General features: G+C 40.5%; 2 protein-coding genes across 2 annotated transcripts in view; both read left to right on the top strand.

Annotated features, from left to right (window-relative positions):
- The window catches only part of LOC138404429 (uncharacterized), a 223,631-nt gene that overhangs the window by 157,398 nt on the left and 56,490 nt on the right, over positions 1–9,743 (top strand). The gene's annotated exons all lie outside the window — the stretch shown is intronic.
- The window catches only part of nvd (cholesterol 7-desaturase nvd), a 61,431-nt gene that overhangs the window by 3,590 nt on the left and 48,098 nt on the right, over positions 1–9,743 (top strand). The gene's annotated exons all lie outside the window — the stretch shown is intronic.

Here is a 9,743-nt window from a genome sequence, read left to right as displayed (position 1 = left end):
CGCTTATTATTACTACCATTATTATCACGACCCTTATTATCACTACACTTAGTTAGTTTGTTTGTTGGTTTGTCCTTCAATCACGTCGCAACGGAGCAACGAATCGACGTGATTTTTAGGGTTCCGTACCTCAAAAGGAAAAACGGAATCCTTATAGGATCACTTTGTTGTCTGTCTGTCCGTCTGTCTGTCAAAAAAACCTACAGGGTACTTCCCGTTGACCTAGAATCATGAAATTTGGCAGGTAGGTAGATCTTATAGCTGACATTTGGGGAAAAATCTGAAAACCGTGAATTTAGTGTTAGATCACACAAAAAAATTAAATTGTGGTCATGAATTAATAATTAGGTAGTATTTTCAACTTTCGAAGTGAGTGACTATATCAAGTGGGGTATCATATGAAAGGTACATTCTAAAACAGATTTTTTTTTATTTTTATGCATCATAATTTTTGAATTATCGTGCAAAATGTCGAAAAAATACGACTGTAGTACGGAACCCTCATTGCGGGAGCCTGACTCGCACTTGGCCGGTTTTTTGCAAGGGTATAGTTTAAGACCTGGAGAGTGACATAGGTTACTTTTTATCCCGGGAAATCAAAGAGTTTCCACGGGATTTTTAAAATCTTAAATCCACGGATACGAAGTCGCGGGCATCAGCTATTACTTAATAACTATAGATAATCATCTATTCGCGAGAAATGATATTTTTCATCTCTCTCTCCATATGTATAAATTAGCAATTAGGAATGTAATATCAAATTCTACCTAGTTATAGTTTATACTTTAGTCGATTTTAGTTCCATAAGTTTACCTACCTAGTTAGTTTTAAATACTCTGTGCCTAGTTTTCATACGCGTGTGTTGTGGACATAATTTTTATTATAAGTGTTAATTTCTCATTGGAGACTGCTTTGGTTTAAGTGTTTTTATATAAATACTATCTATTTATCTAATTGCAACTGTTTGTCTCTACAAAATAAAATAAATTAAATTAATTACTTGCACAGAATTTTCTATAATGCACAACTGTGTCAACTGTCATTTAAAAGTAAACACTGCATGCAAAGTCAGTACAAATACCTTCTAAAGTAACAAAACCGATAATAATTAAATTAAAGGCTCCATGAATGTCTAAAAACATTGTAACATATTGTAACTTTTTATGATTTGAAAAGATCAACTGCTGAGTTTCTTGCTGCCTCTTCTCGATAGAATCTGCATTCCAAACCAGTGGTAAAGTCACAGGGTGTAGCATAAGAGACACTAGTTGTGCAAGTGATATTTAATTGCCTAAAACGCACATAACTCCGAAAAATTAGAGGTGCCCTGCTCGTTTGCTCGCTATCTCTATTAAAAAAGATGCGTGCCCGAAATCGAACTCCCGAGTCCCGACCTCCTAAATAGGAGGCGGACGTGTTTAACCACTAGGCTATCACGACGATCATTTTTTATGGCACACCTTATCTAGCGTACTTGTAAGTACAATAATTTTGCATATCTGTGGCCTGAAACCATTGAGATTTGAAACGGTTTGTTATACTTGGGGCATGATGGTCGTCAAGCGCTAGTCTATTTACCATAAAACCGGTCAAGTGCGAGTCTGGTATACACGAAGGTGGTGGTGAAAAGAAAAAGGTGACTTACTGACTGACTGATTGACTGATCTATATCTATATCAAACCCCTACGCACTAAAATACAATACGCGCAAATAAAAATAAATAAAATTAAAATATAAGTAGGTTAATGGAATTAGGTTTTTTAAAAATCCCGTGGGAACTCTTTGATTTTCCGGGATAAAAATTAGCCTGTGTCACTCTCCAGGCCTTGTGTCAATCCGTTGCACCGTGATGCGACGTGATTGAATGACAAACCAACAAACCAATAAAACAACGAACACACTTTCGCATTTATAATAAGTAGGTATTGTACGCGACAGGTCGAGATAGCAATCGGGGAGGGAACACCCCCCCTCTCCCCCCCCCCCCCCCCCCCCCAATACCGAAGCTCAAGTGACGTCAATACTTTAAAGTTGAAAAATCACTTCAAAGCACGTGCAAAGCAAAATGTAACTTTTTTCTGTAGAGCCGCAGAATTCAGATTAAGTTTAGAAGTGGTCAAGGAACTAAGCTTGTCACCACGCAGATGACTAGTGAAGCATCAGGGCGCGTTTTGTAAAAACCGAAATATTTGCAAAGATTTTCGATTCTGGGAATTGTGTGAACCAATCCGCACTTGAACATCATGGTTGATAATAACTCAACCCTTCTCACTCTGAGAGGGGACCCGTTCTCAGTAGTAAGCTGGCGATGGGTTGATGAAGATAATGATGACGACAGTCTGATTTATTAGGTAACATATAAGTATTTAGATTTATTATATACACCACCTCCCTGTCCATTTGTTCGTTTTCTCCCTAGCGTTAAGGTTGTCTGGAAGAGATCGCTATTTAGCGATAAAATCGCCTTTTTGTACCTACCTACATTCTAAAATCTCTTTTTGTAGCCTGTCATTTGTGTTTTGTAGTGCAATAAAGAAAAGAAAGCATTGGAGCTGGACCGAATTTTACGCTCTATCAAGATAGCAGCCTCAATAGCTCAACCGGTATAAGAGTGGACTGAAAACCGAAAGGTCGACGGTTCAAATCCCGCCCGTTGCACTATTGTCGTACCTACTCCTAGCACAAGCCTGACGCTTAATTGGAGAGGAAAGGGGAATATTAGTAATTTGACATGGCTAATATTCTTTAAAAAAAAAAACAAAAAAAAAAGATGTCAGATGTGCGCTGCTTTCGCATAGTCCCTATATAAAATAGTCTACATGCACCTCGTCTACATGCGTCTTGTAAAGACAAATGTCCAGCAATACTTAGACGCATACAGGCTCATGGTTTTAATTTATAGGCTTAATGAAAAGTGAATATTTTTACACCGCCCTTTCAGACCAAAGCACTAGATAAACTTTTGTTCTCTTTTTCTCTTTACTGTAAATGTTTTTGGTACACATAAAAAACCGGCCAAGTGCGAGTCAGGCTCGCGCAATGAGGGTTCCGTACTACAGTCTTATTTTTTCGACATTTTGCACGATAATTCAAAAACTATGATGCATAAAAATAAATAAAAATCTGTTTTAGAATGTACAGGTGAAGACCTTTCATATGATACCCCACTTGATATAGACACTCACTTCGAAAGTTGAAAATACTAATTAGTGGTTCATGACCACAATTTAATTTTTTTGTGTGATCTAACCCTAAATTCACGGTTTTCAGATTTTTCCCCAAATGTCAGCTATAAGATCTACCTACCTGCCAAATTTCATGGTTCTAGGTCAACGGGAAGTACCCTGTAGGTTTCTTTACAGACAGACAGACAACAAAGTGATAAGCGTTCCGTTTTTCCTTTTGAGGTACGGAACCCTAAAAATAAATAATTAAATAAAAACTGGTATTTGCAATTTGCTGCCCAAACAGACCGTAGTCTGTGCTAGGGCTGACAAAGATCATCGACCTCACACGATTTATAGATTTTTAAACTTCTTAATCAAATAGTCATGTAGGTACTTATTACTGTTATTTAACCTTTCATATATTACAAAACAATTTAATTGAACTTGAACTTGGATTGAACTTTAGAAACTACTTATTTCTGTTGTAAATAATATCTGTCCCGGCTTTACTCACGTGTGTAGTCGAAGTTAGCCCGACTAGTTTCGAACCCATACGGGGTCCTTTTTCAAGGGAGTCCGTTCGCGCATGTGCCGCGGTTTTGAGATATTATTTAGAATGGAAATCACTCACGGTAGTTTAAACGTAAAAGAGTCGGTCAGAAAAGCAGGCAAATCATTGGATATTTTTAGATGAGTTTAGTTAAAATGTTCTCTCATATTAAACTTGCGCGCGGATATGGATCACAACGCGTAGAGGTTTATCAAGAGTTTTGTCTTTAAACTAAACTTACTGAAATATTAACTTGATTGGGGAACAAATGCTTATTGCAACCACTTGATTGAAATAGCGACCTAAACACAAAAAGTATTTAATAGTCGTCGAGTCTCGAGTCAGAGCGAGACTGCCTTCAAAACGGTCAAACACCCGTATTCATACAAATCGATTCAAAATGGCTGCCCCGCCACAAATCGCGTGACATCCGATGAGTCAAATAATGTCAAATTCATTAAACTAACTTCAATAAATAAATTGATAATCTTGATCATTACTTTGAATTCAAACCAATTCTTTAAAATAAGCTAAAAATAACTAGTAATTTAGTCAGTGTTGCTGACAAACGCTAAAATAGCCGACCGTTATTTCTATTAATTTATTTTAGTATTCTGTGGGTACGGGCAATAATATACAGATTTCAAATTCGCCCGAATATTTTCGAGCCCGTTTGACGTAGGTACCTATATACCTAACTCTTCATATTATAAGTACGGCATCCGGTATATAAAATAAAAAAACTGTGGTAGCCTAGTGGTTAGGACGTCCGCCTTCTTATTCTATTCTATTCCTTCCAATCGGAGGTCGGGGGTTCGATCCCGGGCACGCACCTCTTACTTTTCGGAGTTATGTGCGTTTTTAAGTAATTAAAATATCACTTGCTTTAACGGTGAAGGAAAACATCGTGAGGAAACCTGCATGCCTGAGAGTTCTCCATAATGTTCTCAAAGGTGTGTGAAGTCTGCCAATCCGCACTTGGCCAGCGTGGTAGACTATGGCCAAAACCCTTCTCACTCTGAGAGGAGACCCGTGCTCTGTAGTGAGCCGGCGATGGGTTGATCATGATGATCCGGTATAATATTATGTACCTTTTACCCACCAACCCGGCGGGGCCGTAGCTAAGGGGGGGGGGGTGGGGGGGGGCGGGCGTTGTGGGGCAATGCCCTACCTTAAAAATACCATTAATTAATAATTAATATGTTTAGTGTGATGTGATGGGAGAAAGCTCAGAGTCACTCAGCGGGCGATGGAGAGAGCTATGTGCGGAGTTTCTCTAAGTCAAAGTCAAAGTCAAATGATTTATTAAAAATAGGTAATAAATTGCTCTTATTGATGGTCTGGTGTTAGATTTGTAAGATATAGTGGTGATAATTATTACGCAAACTTAAAACTAAAGCTACGAAGTGATCTACGTCATCAAATCAGACGTGAGGAGATCCGTAGGAGAACTAGAGTAACCGACATAGCTCAACGGGTTGCGAAGCTGAAGTGGCAATGGGCAGGGCGCATAGTTCGTACAACCGATAGATGTTGGGGTCCCAAGGTGCTGGAATGGCGACCTCGCAAAGACGCAACGTTGGAATCCCCCCCCCTAGAACCTGCATGCCTGACTATGGCCAGAACCCTTCTCACTCTGAGAGGAGACTGTTCTCTGTAGTGAGCCAGATGAGCCGATGGGTTGATCATGATGCTGATGATAAGAGTTCCTTATTTTTCTCTGGAGGTACGGAACCCTAAAAAAGCCATCCGTGTAAATCCGGGGCGGGTCGCTCGTCTAAATATATAAAAGGAAAAGCTCACTTGGGCTGAAATTCGGCATGCAAATAGTTATTATGACGTTAGAGATCCGCTAAGAAAAGATTTTTGAAAATTCAACCCCTGGGGGGGTAAAATAGGGGTTCGAAATTTGTGCAGTCCACGCAAATCGCGGGCATAATGTAGTTCTTAGAAAAGCAGTCTATGCAAGGAGATTTAGGTTACCATACAGTTCTCTGAACTGTAAACAGCAGATTTTCCCCGTTACAGTCGTTTTTCCTCGAAATTTTCGGACAAATCTACCAAATTGAATTTCATGAATCGTTTGTTAGTTCCATTTTTCGGTGCTCTACTTTTCAAATGTAGGTTAGAGCGGGTGAAGTGTACAGCTGACCTGCTCTGGTACTCGTGTACGCACCCAACTTACAAGATATAAGTTGAAAACTAAAACCCGTTTACAATCGTAATTAAACACTGAAATCTAGATAAAAGGAAAAGGTGAATAACTGACTGACTCAAACAACTGGACGGATCAGGCTGAAATTTGGCATGCAGATAGCTATTATGACGTAGACATCCGCTAAGAAAATATGATTTTAGAAAATTCAATCAGGGGTGAAATAGGGGTTTGAAATTTGTGTAGTCCACGGGCATGAAAGTGCGCGCATAAGCTAATTATAGTCACTCGTGTCTGTCAAGAAAACCTAAATGGTACTTCCCTTTGACCTAGAATCATGAAATTTGGTAGTAAGTAGGTCTTATAGCACAAGTAAAGGAATAAATCCGAAAACAGTGAATTTGTGGTTACATCACAAAAAAGTATTATAAAATGTGTTTCTGAACAAATAATTAGTATTTTCAATGTAAGATAACTAAAGTTATTGGTATACCAAGTGGGGTAGCATATGAAAGGTCTTCACCTGTACATTCTAAAACAGATTTTTATTTATTCTTATGCATTATAATTTTTGATTTATCGTGCAAAATGCCGAAAAAAACGACTGTAGTACGGAGCCCTCGGTGCACAAGTCTGACTCGCACTTGGCCGATTTTTTTAGGGTTCCGTACCTCAAAAAGAAAAATATAGGATCCTTTTTTTGTCTGTCTGTCTGTCCGTCTGTCTTGTCTGTCAAGAAAACCTATAGGGTACTTCCGGTTGACCTAGAATCATGAAATTTTGCGCAGATAGGTAGAGGTTATAGCATAAGTAAAGGAATAAATCCTATTTTGACACTCTGACACACATATTTTACTTCCTGGAATATATTTTGTAGAAGCCAAAATTCCATAATATACTTATCCTTGACAGTAAAACAAAATTTTCCGACGACCTCTTATATCTGCGCGTTGGATTGAGGATCATATTTCCAAACAAGGAGTTTTTCCTTCTCTTTTTTTTGGTGTGACGCCTTTTTTGTTTGTTTGTTTTGAGCTCTTTAATATTAGACCATCTTAATACCTGTGTAAAGCTGTGATAGCCTAGTGGTTAGGACGTCCGCCTTCTAATCAGAGGTCGGAGGTCGAACCCCCGACCTCTGATTAGAAGGCCCGGGCACGCACCTCTAACTTGTCGGAGTTATGTGCGTTTTAAGAAATTAAATTTAATATCACTTGCTTTAACGGTGAAGGAAAACATCGTGAGGAAACCTGCATGCCTGAGAGTTCTCCATAATGTTCTCAAAGTCGTGTGAAGTCTACCAATCCGCACATGGCCAGCGTGGTAAACTATGGCCAGACCCTTCTCACTCTGAGAGGAGACCCGTGCTCTGTAGTGAGCCGGCGCTGGGTTGATCATGAATACCTATGTTGAGATGGCAATCGGGGTGTAAGGACCATGTCTTGGATCCTTATGTCATCACTGGCACATTAACCGTTTAATACATGTGATTTAATGATTGTTCCCCATAAAATTCTGATAATAAGCCATGACCTGGTTACAGTACTTGCTACGAGATTGCTACGTCTAGCTACGTGACGAAATACACGTCATACAATTACGTGTGTCCATCATCATCAACCGATAGATGTCCACAGCTGGACATAGGTCTCTTGTAAGGGCTTCTACGCGCCACGGTCTTGCGCCGCCGCCATCCAGCGGATCCCTGCGACTTGTCTGATGTCATGCGTCCACCTAGTGGGGGGTTCAACGCTGCGTCTTTGCGAGGTCGCCATTCCAGCACCTTGGGACCCCAACGTCTATCGGTTTTACGAACTATGTGTCCTGCCCATTGCCACTTCAGCTTTGCAACCCGTTGAGCTATGTCGGTTACTCTAGTTCTCCTACGGATCTCCTCATGTCTGATTTGATCACGTAGAGAAACTCCGCACATAGCTCTCTCCATCGCCCTCTGAGTGTCTCTGAGCTTTCTTATGAGGCCCATAGTTAGCGACCATGTCTCGGATCGATATACCGTTTAGTAAATGTGATTTAATGATAGTTCCCCATGAAATTCCGATAATAAGCCATGACCTGGTTACAGTACTTGCTACGAGTCCGCTACGTCTAGCTACGTGACGAAATACGTGTCATATTACGTGTGTTACTGACTGAGAAAGGTACGAGATTAGTTAGGGCACTACTAACAAAACGTCGCTGGCTTCGACGTCACTGGCAGGTGTGACATGTCGTTAGTATTTACACGTACATTTGACGCAGGTAGCCCTAATGTAGTCTCATTTTTATATGATTTTACGTCAAAATAGCCTAACATCATCAGTACCCTTATTTCGGTACCCTTATTATAAATGCGAAAGTGTATTTGTTTGTTGGTTTATTGATTTGTTGGTTTGTCCTTCAATCACGTCGCAACAGTGCAAAGGATTGACGTGATTTTTTGCATGGGTATAGACAAAGACCTGGAAAGTGACAAAGGTTACTTTTTATCCCGGAAAATCAAAGCTTTCTTACAGGATTTTTAAAAACTGAATTCCAAGCAGATGAAGTCGCGGGCGTCAGCTAGTTTGTCATAATATCGTCGATTCAGGATCAACCCGGGTTAACTTTAGCCATCTTTTATATAACTGGACCTAATAACGGATGCCTAGAAACTTGTCTAGACCATTTTAAAATCTAGACCAGAACAAAACAACCTAGTATGTCACCATTTCCGAGAAACGGATTTGGGTTGCATTGTTTATGGTAATTCGCACTTGATATGTTACATACATAATAGCTGTGATAGCCTAGTGGTTAGGACGTCCGCCTTCTAATCGGAGGTCGGGGGTTCGATGCCGGGCACGCACCTCTAACTTTTCGGAGTTTTGTGCGTTTAAAGTAATTAAATATCACTTGCTTTAACAGTGAAGGAAAACATCGTGAGGAGACCTGCATGCCTGAGAGTTCTCCATAATGTTCTCAAAAGTGTGTGAAGTCTATCAATCCGCATATGGCCAGCGTGGTAGACTATGGCCAAAACCCTTCTCACTCTGAGAGGAGACCCGTGCTCTGTAGTGAGCCGGCGATGGGTTGATAATGATGATGATGATGTTACATTCACCTGCTGTGTGTGCTGACTTTGTCTGCATATGACTAACAAAAAAAAACCGGCCAAGTGCGAGTCAGGCTCGCGCAACGAGGGTTCTGTACTACAGTTTTTCGACATTTTGCACGATAAATCAAAAACTATTGTGCCTAAAATACATAAAAATCTGTTTTAGAATGCACAAGTGAAGCCCTTTCATATGAAACCACACTTGATATAAGTAGTTATCTTAATATTTCGAAAATTGAAAATACTAATTATAAGTTCATAACCACCGCGCGCCACCGTAAGGAATTTCACCCTCACCACCTGGGTGTCTGGTGCACTTCGACCGTCCGCTGCGCCAGATCCTTCCACGCACGTGCTAACTGTGGAACCAACTCCCATCGGCGGTGTTCCCACTAGATTATAACATGGGGTTATTCAAGGGGCGGACCAACAAATTCCTAAAAGGCCGGCAACGCATCGGTGGCTCCTCTGGTGCTGCAAATGTTCATGGGCGGCGGTAATCACTTAACATCAGGTGACCCGCCTGCTCGCTTGCTCGCTATATCTATTGAAAAAAAAAAAACGTTTTTTTTTGTGTGATGTAACCACAAATTCACGGGTTTCAGATGTTTCCCCGAATGTCTCAACATAGCTCAACGGGTTGCGAAGCTGAAGTGGCAATGGGCAGGGCACATAGTTCGAAATACCGATAGACGTTGCGTTGAGGTCGCAAGATGCTGGAATGGCGACCTCGCACCGGAAGACGCAGCGTTGAACCCCCACTAGGTGGACGGACG

Source organism: Maniola hyperantus, chromosome 28 (genome assembly GCF_902806685.2).
Source record: "Maniola hyperantus chromosome 28, iAphHyp1.2, whole genome shotgun sequence".
NCBI classification, from domain to species: domain Eukaryota; kingdom Metazoa; phylum Arthropoda; class Insecta; order Lepidoptera; family Nymphalidae; genus Maniola; species Maniola hyperantus.
This window is presented reverse-complemented; position numbering and strand designations above follow the sequence as displayed.